This window comes from Amblyomma americanum, chromosome 11 (genome assembly GCF_052857255.1).
Source record: "Amblyomma americanum isolate KBUSLIRL-KWMA chromosome 11, ASM5285725v1, whole genome shotgun sequence".
Lineage (NCBI taxonomy): Eukaryota > Metazoa > Arthropoda > Arachnida > Ixodida > Ixodidae > Amblyomma > Amblyomma americanum.
Genome location: NC_135507.1, coordinates 49,513,294 through 49,525,528, shown reverse-complemented (window position 1 = coordinate 49,525,528; position 12,235 = coordinate 49,513,294). Strand labels below are relative to the sequence as shown.

The 12,235-nt window shown below is 51.7% G+C and overlaps 2 non-coding genes across 2 annotated transcripts; one reads left to right on the top strand and one right to left on the bottom strand.

The window, feature by feature from the left end:
- Positions 1 to 2,771: 2,771 nt before the first annotated feature.
- TRNAS-CGA (transfer RNA serine (anticodon CGA)) lies at positions 2,772 to 2,853 on the top strand. The gene has a single exon. It is a non-coding gene; the product is annotated as a tRNA-Ser (tRNA).
- Positions 2,854 to 3,088: 235 nt separating this feature from the next.
- TRNAS-CGA (transfer RNA serine (anticodon CGA)) lies at positions 3,089 to 3,170 on the bottom strand. The gene has a single exon. It is a non-coding gene; the product is annotated as a tRNA-Ser (tRNA).
- Between the last annotated feature and the right edge of the window lie 9,065 nt (positions 3,171 to 12,235).

Sequence of the window (12,235 nt, the reverse complement as noted above, 5' to 3'; positions counted from 1 at the left end):
AGGCACCGGAAGGTAGCGGGTCTTTCACCAAGCAACCTTGCTTCATACATTGCCTGGACGCAGGGACCGTACCATCGTTCTCTACTGGACTTCATCAAATCAGCTAGCCTTTTTCTATTCATTTAATCACTACTACATCTTTCATCACACCTCCACCCATCATTGATGCCCTGGGGCAATAAATTTCGCTTAAAAAAATAAAGGAGGCTATTGCAAACTGTAAGCCAGCAGTGCATACTAAATGAATACATGAACAGTCTGGTCGAGGAACTGTGTTAAAAACATGTTTGAAGAATATCGTTACAATTTTATATTGCGCGTGATTTTTCTTTGCAGTGTTGCGCTAGACAGTAAGCAGGTATCACTACGTTGAGTTCCTGTGCGTCCTGTAAATAATTTATAATTAGAAACCTCCTTCCGTATAGCTTTGGTGCCGGTATCAGCAGCAATACGTCGGATGTGATGTCACGAATGGGGATGACGTCATCTGAGGCAGGCAAAATCACTTCAGAAGCGTTAATACCACCGAGGATTCGAATGGATTAAAAGTGTTGCTGTCGCCCTTGAAACAGTTGTATTTTCTTTGACCAGCTAGACTTATGCGCAGAATATGTTCACGTGCAGAGAAGTTTTCTTGACTCATGCGAGCACACGCCGAGCTAGAGGGTGTGTAGTGTCGAGCTAGGCAACCGTAAGAAGTGAGTAAAGGCTCAGAATTAACATGACGGATGAGGAATCACCCATTATTCAAAGTGGGCTGGCCTTTTATTGGGGAATAACCCGGGGGTAATTAACAACCAATAATAAGCGCACGTGCATGTGGACAAGCACGAACAAATCCGATAAACAGGAACCTAAACCAAAACTCGAGAAAACCACACACTCCCTCCCTCCGGGGAAAGAAAAACAGACATTTGAGGGAAAATTTTGGAGTACAGTTACACACACGAATAAACCCGTTCTCACATGAATAAGCCTCAGAACACACACATGAACGGGCTTATTCTCACCTGAACAAGCTGCAGTACAATTTTTTGAAGCGAAAAGCTTCAGTCGTAGCGTGGCTCGGAGAACCACTTTGAACGACCTTCAGCCCAACCACGTTAGCCGCGTATGACTACATGTGGTGCAGTTATGATGTCGAACCCTTGACTCCTCACCTTGACCCATGACGTTTAGTTGACCTTTCGCTTTTGACCTCCGACCTTGAGTTGACTTCTGACCTTTGACATTAGGTGACCTTTGGGTTCACCTCTGACCTTAACAACATCCGATGGGGTGATGTGAAGCCACGAGATGACATCTGATGGGGGTGCCGTAAGACCAAGTGATACCACGTCATAGCCACGTGGTCGTGTGGGTATACATAGAACTGCTGTCGCGAGCGTGTAGCGGAGCTGCCATGGACGAGCCTGAGACGCTTAGCAAGAGTGCTTTCTTTTCGCTGAATTCCAGGGTTAGCCAAGATAAGCCACTGCCAATTTTTTGAGCGGACAGTCATGAAAAACTTACACCTTATAGCACTGATACCTTCCCTTTTCCGTGTGAGAAGGAATTAAAGATCCCATGGGCATTTTCCTGGGTCAGGTACCGTCTTTGCCAGAAGGGACCGAGCAGCCGTGACGTCAGAGGGAGTGAGCTTTCAGCCGAGCGGCGGCGCTGCGGTCGCCGGCGCTGCTCCCCGACTGCGAGAGTAAACTGGGTGACGTAAGCCCGCACTCTCGCCCTCCGTCTTTGGATGATAAGTAAGCAGGCGGTACGTGTGGCGAGCAGTGACAGAAGGGACCGAGCAGCCGTGACGTCAGAGGGAGTGGGCTGTCAGCCGAGCGGCGGCGCTGCGGTCGCCGGCGCTGCTTCCCGACTGCGAGAGTAAACTGGGTGACGTAAGCCCGCACTCTCGCCCTCCGTCTTTGGATGATAAGTAAGCAGGTGGTACGTGTGGCGAGCAGTTTCGAGCCTTTGGAGTGCTGTCATACTTAGCAAGGCCGCAGGCTCACATCAGGCACTATTGAGCACTGAGATTATGGTGGGGGGCACATCTCGTCTGCCCACAGATAAATCACCCGAGCACTGAGCACGTGTGATAGGAAGCATACCGTGCCCGTTCACATGCAAATCATTCACAATGGGTACAAGCTTTTCCCCGGCCTGGCACGTGCTCGGTTTATCTGGAGTGAAATGATCGAGAAACTGGCCTCTGACTTCCCCGTTAAATAGACGGAACTGTCCGGTGCCATGGCGATCTTTGGCTAGATCTGTAATCGCGCCATTAAAATACATCATTATCATCAGCATCATCACGTTGGCCGATCTCGGCGTGTTTTGTAGCGTGAGCTACACTGGCCGAAGTTGAGCAGTTTTGCGTGGCTCCTGGGGAGCCGTGCTGCGCATGCGCGAGGAGCAGTGACGTCACACGGTGCACAGCTGGAGCGCCGCGCGCCTCGCCGGTCTGCGCTTTCCAGAGGAGTGACTTCATAGCCGCGACAGACGCACTGGCGCCGGCGCGTGCCCAGCTGTGCGCCTCCGTTGCGCAGTAGCCAAGTCTGACACTGCGCCGCAGCCGCTTGATAGCGCCTCTTATTTTGTGCGCATGCGCAGAGGTATCAGTGGGTTGTTCAAAGTATACATATAGCGGGGCGTTTGCCAGTGTGGTATAGCCATGGAATTGTCTTGTCCGCTGAAAACTTGCAAGCCGTAACGGAACTCTGCCGTAGTGTTATAAAAGAGGCCATGTCATTGGCAAGGTACAGTCGGAGCCGTGGGACCATCCGGCAGTCGTGGCCGAGTGGTTAAGGCGATGGACTCGAAATCCATTGGGGTCTCCCCGCACAGGTTCGAATCCTGTCGACTGCGCAACTTTTTTTTTCTTCGGCACTACCCCACAAACAAAAAAAAGGCAGCGGCTTAGATAGGCTATGCCAGGATATACGTAGCGTGAGCTACGCTGAGCAGCAATTTCGAGAGCGAAATTGCTGCTCAGCGGCAACTGCTGCTCGGTGTAGCTCCCGCTACGTATATCCTGGCATAGCCTAGCTAAGCCGCTGCCTTTTTTTGTTTGTGGGGTAGTGCCGAAGAAAAAAAAAAGTTGCGCAGCCGACAGGATTCGAACCTGTGCAGGGGGACCCCAATGGATTTCGAGTCCATCGCCTTAACCACTCGGCCACGACTGCGAGATGCTCGAGTGGTCCCAAGGGGAACATTCAAATGACATTGCTGTTTTTTATAACACTACGGCAGGTTTCCGTTAAGGCTGGCGGGCAGGAATGTATGATTTTTTGGAGGAATGGTTCCGGTTGCAAGTTTCGGCGCCGCGGCATCATGCCAGAGTTGGGCCTACTGTGTATTACTTTAACTAATGTGGACTTGTGGAATTAACCCTATCAAAGGATAGGGTTAATTGGAGAGACATGGGAGAGGCCTTTGCCCTGCAGTGGGTGTAGTAAGACTGATGATGATGATGATGAATGTGGACTTGAGGTGGTTCTGTGGTTATGGCGCTCGGCGGCTGACCCGAAAGATGCAGTTTCGATTCCGGCCGTGGCGCTCCAGTTTCCATGAAGGCGAAATTCTAGATGTCCGCGTACTGTGCGATGTCAGTGCATGTTCTTTAAACCCCAGGGAGTCGATATTTTCGGAGTCCTTCGGTACGGTGTCCTTCTTAGCCCGGGCCGCTTTGGGACGTTAAATCCCCATAAACTAAACCAAACCTTATGTTGACTTGACCACGTTGGCATTCCACTGGGCCAACGAGTACCATATTGCCTCAGTGCTCGACCCGTTATCTTTGCAAGAGTGCTCTCTGCTTATCGCCGCAGCCCGTCGCCTTATCATTTTGTTATCCCATCCCCCTGGAAGGCCTGTTATATCGCGTATCTGAATTGGACACGTAGAGATAGTTTGCTGAAGCCCATGAGTTGCGGGAGTTTCGGAGTGCCGTATCCTTAATTCCCTGCCGGCGAGGCATCACGCCCTCGCCTACCTGGATGAAATCGTCATCTACTCCCGTATACCTTCGAGAAGCACTTCGATCATCTCAGGGATGTCCTGAGAAAGCTCAGAGCAGCAGGCCTCACACTCAATCCCGCCAAGGCGCAGCTGTGCAGAGCGGAAGTCAGCCTACTCGGCTACCGCGTACGGCACGGACAGGTGTCCCCGGACCCACAGAAGCTTCGCACGCTCCTGGAATTTCCAGCGCCGAACGACGTGAAGGCCGTGCGCCGCTTCCTCGGGATGGTCGGCTACTACCGCCAGTTCTTCATTCCCAATTACACACACCTGCAAGCCCCCCTCATAAGTTGTTAAGGAAGGCAGCCTCGTGGGAACGGGGAGAAGAAGAGCAGACCAGTTTTTGTCAGCTGGCTCAGGCCATCGCCGACACAACGTCACTGAAACTGCCAGACCTAAACAGGCCTTTCGTGATCCAGACAGATGCCTGCGATTTCGGAGTGAGCGCAGTGATACTCCACATCGAAAACGAACAGTGACCTGTGGGGTTTGCCAGCCGTGCGCTGACGCCGTCCAAGAGCAACTACTCAGTGACGGAGAAAGAATGCTTGGCAATCATCTACGCACTACGAAAATTCGAGATGTACTGTACATACCTAGAAGGAACCGGGTTCACGGCCGAAACCGACCACATGGCTAATCCGCCATCGTGAGCCGAGCGGAAGGCTCGCGCGTTGGACTCTGATTATACAGGGCTTCGAATTCGAAGTGCGCTACCGGAAAGGGGCCGCAAACGTGGTTGCTGACGAGTTGTTAACGTTGTCGCGCGCGCCGGCGAATGACCTCTCCCCAGACGGTGGAGTGGAGGAGCCCCCGCAGCAACTTCCCCACGCTTCGGGAGAGCGGAGCCGAGGGAGAAAGATCTCGCTCGATTGCACGCTCACCTCGTTGATGCGAAGGTTCCCATCGAGAGAGCATTCAGCAGAGAAGAGCTTATCAAGGCTCAGCAGGAAGACTCGTACTGTCGGAGGCTGGTCGCCGGTCTTAGTGAAGAGACGGACCGCCCGGCGAATCTAGTCAAAGGGCGCCCGGGAACCGCAGGGAAAGTGGTAGGCGCGAGCTCTAGTGCAGCTTGCAGTGCTGCGGGTAAACTTGAGAGTTTCCTGCTTGATAGCGATGGAGCTTTGCTGAAATATACGTGCCAGGCAAAGAGAACTGAAACGAGTGCTTCAAAGCCGTCATCCCGCACCAGCTCAGGCAAGCTGTGATGCAGCATTACCACGACGCGGACGGCCATGGGAGCGCGCCAAAGACATGGAAGAAACTATGTCGGTTCGCTACCTTTATCCTGGAATGAAGGTTGAAGTACGCAAATACGTACAAACCTGCCATGTCTGCCAAGAGAGAAAGCCGAGAGGGGGAGGGCCACCCGGCTTGCTTCAGCCGATCGTGATCAAAAAGCCACGGGAAATCGTGGCGTGCGACCTGATCGGACCGCTGCCGCGCAACAAAAGTGGGCACAGATTTGTGCTGATGGTCACTTGCCACTTCAGCGGGATCGCTGAACTGCCCGCTGCGAAAAGCCATTATACGAAGGAGATCCTGGTGAAAATCTCAGGATTACTCTGCCATATTGGATTCACCGACCGGTTGATCACCGACAGTGCATCGTACTTCACGCCAAAGGTTTTTCGTGACGCATGCGCAGCAGTGGAAGTACGGCAGCAGAAAACGACCTGCTATCACCTGCAGTCCAATGTGACAGAGCGTCGCAATCGCGATGTGAAACCTTTGTTCGGGGCATACGCCTGGACGCACAGCGACTGGGACGGGCAGTTCGGAGCCATCACCTTCGCACTGCGAACGAGCGAAGACCGCTCTACGGGCTTCACGCCGGCTTTCCTGGTGTTCGGCAGGGAGTTGAAGACGCCAACGGACACTGTCCTTGCCGAAAGGAGGGATGCTGCTCCAGCCGAGACGGCCGCTGCCGACTATGCGCGGCGTGTGCGAGAACGCATAGAAAACACAGTGAAGAAGGCCAGTCGCAATCGTGCGAGAGCCGAGGATCGTTTACATGAACTCGAAAGCGAGGGTCGAGTCAGGGGATCGAGCTGAGCAAGGTCGGCTCAGCTCAACGACTTCGTGTTTATATGAACTCGGTCGAGAGAGGTTCAACTGCAGCGACACCAAGCGTCGAGCAGCGCGGCGCAGCGGAGGAGGGCCGTGGCAGCCTCCAAGATTGCGGCACGGTACCGCTGTCTCGGATGCATGACGGCACAAGCGAAGAACAAGTTCGCATTCATTGTCTTCTCTCCCACTTACCCGTCTCTTCGACTCGATCCGGTTTACGTGCTACTTGCCGTTGGGGTCGAGCGAGTCAACCCCCCCCCCCCCCCCCTGCAGCGGAATTGACTGGACTCACTCCCTCGACTCCCGGACCCGACTCTGCGGTGTTTACATTACAAGGTCAGGGATCCGAACTCGGCTCGACTCAGCGCTCCCATCCACGTAGGAGAGCTAAAAAGGTTCTTCCAAAGGGAAGTCACCATAGAGAGGGAGGCTCCGGCCACGCGAAATCGCGGGGAAAGGTCGCTGACCCCAACGTACTCCTACAATACCCGCAGCAAGCGGAAGCGCTGCTAAGGGGACACACTGGGCGAACGTGGCCCGGGCCGCGCCGGAGGCAAATTAGCGGAAGAAGGGAGCCCGGAAGATTGCACCCACCGGCGCATAGGGGTGGCCGAGGTCGCAAGAAGTCAATGTACTTCAAAATTCCCAACAAGGACTCCGTGCGGTTCCTCGGCCTGGACATCAACCAGCGTCTCCTTCCGCCCCGCGACGCGGGGTCGAGGTCACTTAATGCGCCGACTCGAGACTGTCCGACGGCGCAGAAGGCGAACGCGGACGGCCAATCGTGTGGCTTCGGAGAGGGGTCCGTCACTGCACTCTCCGTTGTGGCCGCTGCGACATGGAGTCAGTGCATACCGGCTCTGCAGAGCAAAAGCGATGGCCGCGCCCCCCAAAACATTCTCGGCAATCTTGCAAATCATGAAGGAAGGAAAGCTCAGGAGAGGCCCTCGTGCACTCCAGAAAGTGTGCCGGAAGTCACGCGCTTTCGCAAGGACTACTGGGAGTCTGGCCAATGGCGCAGCCAATGATAACGTTGGGCGCAGCGGCGTCGTCTGCTGCATTGTCTGCTGCATTGTCTGCTGCCAAGGGCGCCCGCACAAATTTTTGCTGGGGGGTGGGCACCCGATGGCAGAGGATGGGGGAGGCGGAAGGTTAGCACCAAAAAGGCACTATTTGTAGTAGTTCATAAAAATATCCAAACTTCCAGGGGGAGGGGGGCAACCGCGCCCCCCCCCCTCTTTTGCCCCCTTTCTGGACGCCCATGTCAGATGCGCATGCGCAAGCGCGCTGATACGGCGGCCAAGAAGGGGGTACGGGGTAGCGGGCTTTAAAAAAATGTGTTGTAACCGCCTCTCATGAATTCTTCCTTCCTCCATGTTGCAAACCATGGCCGCAACCATTATGGTAACGCCTCTTGATAGCCAGCCACGGCACTGATGGTCAAATATAATTTGGGAACAAAGATAATCTCAGATGATGTTATTTACTGAGCGGTAGCAAGATTCCGCCCCACGCAACTTTTCAGCAACGTTTACAACATTGGGGAAATCAGAAGCACTCCTGTCAGGGCCGAATTTACTTCGAGATTTTGACACGGTGTGGCCCATACACGAAACCGACGTATGCGGGGAGAGATCGTTTGGAATGCACCTGAATAATGCAGCCTTCCGTCTTTGTTGTCCCCGTCTTTTTGTTGATTTTCTGGGTTTTCTGGAACATTAGAGAGCGAAAGAAAAGCGAGGAATTAACACTTTAGAGTGAGAACCCCCCGTATACACGCGATTGGCGGTGACTGTATAGCGGAGGCATTGCGAAGCACATCAGTTTGAGCGATTTGCACAGCAGTGTGTTTGGGAAAGCGAACGCAGTCTGACGGCAGGAAGACAAATGAGAAGAAACAAGCGAGCCTCTGAAGAAGTATTGAAAAATAATCACTGGGAGCCTAGGAGTGCTCTCATTCATATTGCTTCAACCTGTACCAAAGCAGCTGCAGTTTCTATTTGCAGGCCTGTAGCAAAGGAACACAAAGTGCTCAAAGCGTATACCAACATTCGCCCTCACCCTACCGTACCATATGCTAACCGACCGTGTTAGCTTATTTCGTAAAGCGACAGCTGCAGTTAAGTGGTGTTCGCATGGCTCGAACACTGAACCAGGGCGAATTTTTCCTCAATTACAAAGACCGCAGCGGTGGCCAAGTGGTTGAGCATCCGCCTCGCATGAGGGAGGTGCGGGGTTCGATCCCCAGTGTTAGCGGGTACCCACCGGTGATACAATGGGTACAAGCTTTCCCCTGGTCTGGTGCTCGGCTTATTTAGGGTGAAATGCTTGGGAAATGAATCTCTGACCCCACCTTCAGTAGACGAAAAAAACCTTGTGTCATGGCGCTCTACGGCCACAGTTGCCCTCGCGCCATAAAAATTCGTCATCATCATCATGTTCAGTTACAAAGTTTCTGAAAACGCTGTATAGCTTTCCTTTGAAGCCGTATGACAGCGCTTTCGGTAGATGCTAATGAGCGATTAACGCCGTTATTAAAAAATCATTTGCACCTCGGGGATTCCCCTAAACGTTGAACCGGGGTGTTTTTGTTTTTCGCGTTCAGTATTTCGCGAAGCACGGCCGCCGTGGTGGGACCGAACCCGCGACATTGGAAACAGCGGCCGAAAGCCAAAACCACTGATCCACCACAGCAGGTCCATAATGAGGCAGAAATGTGAACACCCTATGTCGATTAAAGAACAAAAAAAATTGCGATGTTCTAGCAGAATTCAAGAGGGCGAATGAGACTTGTGACCGGGGAAATGGTCTTAGGCGTGCGGAGAAACAGTAACCGGTGATACATTATTTTAACGGAAACGGCGGACAACTTATCTTGGAGTGATAGATAATCAGGTTGGTACATCAACTAGCAAGTTCGTTGGGATAGGGCTGCTGGGACGTCCGCAGGATAAACATAATTTGGAAGGAATTAGAAAGAAGCCCTTATGCCCTAGTAAATGCGTTTTGAATAATGATACCGATTATTAAATGTGAAATCTGGAATAACCTGTAACGCGCGACCGTGTTTGTAATTTGCATCCAGTATGGACTGTAGCGCAGACAGGCGTCGCGCTTCTTAGTGAAGCACTCTACTGACTGCTTCCCTTGGAGCCGCCTAAAGACGTGGGGCTCGGGCTTCTTCGTAGCTGCATCCACTTACCAACGACGGGCATCTCCGATATCTGCGGCGCTTCTGAAACAAGGAGAGCGGGAGGCGTTTTAGTGAGTCCGCAGTGTGATCCTACAGTCTCAAACTCACTGAACCGCAACTGGTAGCGTGATCGTCAGAGGCAGCCAGTACAGCCTACTAAACAAAAACATAGCCGTGGATCTCAGTACGCTAACATATATTTAATCCGATAGCATGCACTATATACTCCGTTTCAATCATCACGTGCAACGCTGTCAAAGCTAGCGCTCTTCTTTACGCTGCCTGCATCCGCGACCAAAAAGTAGTGCGTTATTTGTGGTGAGCAAAACATAGTAAATCCTTTGCTTGAGTTCGTGAGTCTACAAACAATAATAATCATAATCATCATCAGCCTGACTACGACCACTGTAGGAAATGAAAATTGGTTTTTAGGAAAAGGAAATGACGCAGTATCTGTCTCACATATTGGCGGACACCTGAACCGCGCCGTAAGGGAAGGGATAAAGGAGGGAGTGAGAGAGGAAAGGAAGAAAGAGGTGCCGTAGTGGAGGGCTCCAGAATAATTTCGACCACCTGGGTATCTTTAACGTGCACTGACATCGCACAGCACACGGGCGCCTATGCGTTTCGCCTCCATCGAAACGCAGCCGCCGTGTTCGGGTTCGAACCCGGGAACTCCGGATCAGTAGTCGAGCGCCATAACCACTGTAGGGCAAAGGCCGCTCCCATGTCTCTCCAATTAACCCTCTATTTTGCCAGCTGCGGCACCCGTATACCCAAAAACTTCTTAATATCATACGCCCCCCTAACCTTCTGCCGCCCCCTGCTACGCTTGCGTTCTCTTTGAATCCACTCCGTTACCCTTAAGGACCAGCGGTTATTTTGCCTTCGCAATACATGCCCAGCCCATGCCCATCTCTTCTTGATTACGCCTAGGATATCACTAATCCGCTCACCCACTCTGCCCGCTTCCGGTCTCTTAACGTTACACCAATCACTTTTCTTTCCACAGCTCGCTGCGTTGTCCTCAACTTAAGCTGAACTGAGCATCTCTTCCCAAAGCCATGTCCCGCGATTGTATACGACACGAGAGAGAGAACTGGATTCGTTATCCCTCACAACGCTGTCAGGGCCTTTTCAACTCCTTCGTAACGCTTTCTGTCGCTCTCGAAAAGCCATGGGCTGAACATGCCAGCCGCTTAAGAAATGGACGTTCCACAGTACTTATCGGTCATCTTGGCAGCCGAGCCGTGGGTGCCGACGTCTGAGCTGCAAAGAGGGCTCTTCTTCTAGACGATCACTTGACACTTACAGACCTCGAGCCATTTCCTGATTTATTTTTTCTCGTCTCCACGTTTTTCTGCCGCTGCTTTTTTTTTCTTTGAATCATCTTTTCTCGGTCAATAGAAGCGAACTTAAAAGGAGGCTATTAACAGGAGGAGGTTTGCGCTTAGGAGGATCCGGGTCGGGGTTGCCCTCACACCTGCCGTCACTCGGAAGTGGCCTCCGTACCGTGATTTGTTTCCTCGGACAGGGTGTCCGAAAGGTAAACACGAGGACATTGAAGCCGACATTCATCACTTACTGTGGGACTGCTCAGCTCTCAAGCCTACAAGGATCAGGCACCGGAAGGTAGCGGGTCTTTCACCAAGCAACCTTGCTTCATACATTGCCTGGACGCAGGGACCGTACCATCGTTCTCTACTGGACTTCATCAAATCAGCTAGCCTTTTTCTATTCATTTAATCACTACTACATCTTTCATCACACCTCCACCCATCATTGATGCCCTGGGGCAATAAATTTCGCTTAAAAAAATAAAGGAGGCTATTGCAAACTGTAAGCCAGCAGTGCATACTAAATGAATACATGAACAGTCTGGTCGAGGAACTGTGTTAAAAACATGTTTGAAGAATATCGTTACAATTTTATATTGCGCGTGATTTTTCTTTGCAGTGTTGCGCTAGACAGTAAGCAGGTATCACTACGTTGAGTTCCTGTGCGTCCTGTAAATAATTTATAATTAGAAACCTCCTTCCGTATAGCTTTGGTGCCGGTATCAGCAGCAATACGTCGGATGTGATGTCACGAATGGGGATGACGTCATCTGAGGCAGGCAAAATCACTTCAGAAGCGTTAATACCACCGAGGATTCGAATGGATTAAAAGTGTTGCTGTCGCCCTTTAAACAGTTGTATTTTCTTTGACCAGCTAGACTTATGCGCAGAATATGTTCACGTGCAGAGAAGTTTTCTTGACTCATGCGAGCACACGCCGAGCTAGAGGGTGTGTAGTGTCGAGCTAGGCAACCGTAAGAAGTGAGTAAAGGCTCAGAATTAACATGACGGATGAGGAATCACCCATTATTCAAAGTGGGCTGGCCTTTTATTGGGGAATAACCCGGGGGTAATTAACAACCAATAATAAGCGCACGTGCATGTGGACAAGCACGAACAAATCCGATAAACAGGAACCTAAACCAAAACTCGAGAAAACCACACACTCCCTCCCTCCGGGGAAAGAAAAACAGACATTTGAGGGAAAATTTTGGAGTACAGTTACACACACGAATAAACCCGTTCTCACATGAATAAGCCTCAGAACACACACATGAACGGGCTTATTCTCACCTGAACAAGCTGCAGTACAATTTTTTGAAGCGAAAAGCTTCAGTCGTAGCGTGGCTCGGAGAACCACTTTGAACGACCTTCAGCCCAACCACGTTAGCCGCGTATGACTACATGTGGTGCAGTTATGATGTCGAACCCTTGACTCCTCACCTTGACCCATGACGTTTAGTTGACCTTTCGCTTTTGACCTCCGACCTTGAGTTGACTTCTGACCTTTGACATTAGGTGACCTTTGGGTTCACCTCTGACCTTAACAACATCCGATGGGGTGATGTGAAGCCACGAGATGACATCTGATGGGGGTGCCGTAAGACCAAGTGATACCACGTCATAGCCA